Below are 1,174 nucleotides of genomic sequence, written 5' to 3'. Positions count from 1 at the left end.
CATAGGACCTCTAGGGCAGCATGGCCAGCACATCTAGGTGGGCTCCCATTCCACGTCTAGGTGAGCTTTGCTAGCAGATCTAGGTGAGCATGGCCAGAAAATCTAGGTGGGCTTCCATACCACATCTAGGTGGGCTTCCATAGCACGTCTAGGTGGGCTTCCCTAGCTCGTCTAGGTGAGCTTTGCTAGCACATCTAGGTGGGCTTCCCTAGCACGTCTAGGTGGGCTTTGCTAGCAGATCTAGGTGAGCATGGCCAGAAAATCTGGGTGGGCTTCCATAGCACGTCTGGGTGGGCTTCCAGAGCTCATCTCGGTGGGCTTCCAAAGCTCATCTAGGTGAGCATGGCCAGGAAACCTAGGTGGGCTTCCACAGCACGTCTAGGTGGGCTTCCCTAGCACATCTAGGTGGGCTTCCCTAGCACGTCTAGGTGGGCTTCCCTAGCTCATCTGGGTGAGCATGGCCAGAAAATCCGGGTAGGCTTCCCTATCACATCTAGGTGGGCTTCCAAAGCTCATCTAGGGGAGCATAGCCAGGAAATCTGGGTGGGCTTCCCTAGCACGTCTAGGTGGGCTTCCATAGGACATCTCGGTGGGCTTCCAAAGCTCATCTGGGTGAGCATGGCCAGAAAATCTGGGTGGGCTTCCCTAGCACATCTCAGTGGGCTTCCCTAGCACGTCTAGGTGGGCTTCCATAGCACGTCTAGGTGGGCTTCCCTAGCTCATCTCGGTGAGCATGGCCAGGAAACCTAGGTGGGCTTCCATAGCACGTCTAGGTGGGCTTCCAGAGCTCATCTTGGGGAGCGTGGCCAGGAAACCTGGGTGAGCTTTGCTAGCACATCTAGGTGGGCTTCCCTAGCACGTCTAGGTGAGCTTTGCTAGCAGATCTAGGTGAGCATGGCCAGAAAAGCTAGGTGGGCTTCCAAAGCACATCCAGGTGGGCTTCCATAGCACGTCTAGGTGGGCTTCCATAGCACATCTGGGGGAGCATGGCCAGAAAATCCGGGTGGGCTTCCATACCACGTCTAGGTGGGCTTCCATAACACATCGGTTGGCTTCCCTAGCTCTTTTCGGTGAGCATGGCCAGAAAAGCTGGGGGAGCTTTGCAAGCACATCTAGGTGGACTTCCTTAGCTCATCTGGGGGAGCATGGCCAGAGACGCTAGGTGGGCTTCCAT

General features: G+C 56.1%; 1 long non-coding RNA gene across 4 annotated transcripts in view; it reads left to right on the top strand.

Moving 5' to 3' along the window:
* The first annotated feature begins 30 nt into the window (after window positions 1–30).
* LOC118158922 overlaps window positions 31–1,174 on the top strand; it is a 1,333-nt gene continuing 189 nt past the window's right edge. Inside the window, exons 1-3 of one of the 4 annotated variants that reach the window (XR_004746945.1) lie at window positions 31–146; window positions 239–267; window positions 383–1,026. This is a non-coding gene — a long non-coding RNA (uncharacterized LOC118158922). Of the gene's footprint in view, window positions 1,027–1,174 lie in introns of all 4 variants that reach the window. The other 3 variants (XR_004746944.1, XR_004746946.1, XR_004746943.1) reach the window with 3 other exon arrangements.

This window comes from Oxyura jamaicensis, unplaced genomic scaffold (assembly GCF_011077185.1).
Source record: "Oxyura jamaicensis isolate SHBP4307 breed ruddy duck unplaced genomic scaffold, BPBGC_Ojam_1.0 oxyUn_random_OJ61463, whole genome shotgun sequence".
In the NCBI taxonomy this organism is placed as follows: Eukaryota; Metazoa; Chordata; class Aves; order Anseriformes; family Anatidae; genus Oxyura; species Oxyura jamaicensis.
This window is presented reverse-complemented; position numbering and strand designations above follow the sequence as displayed.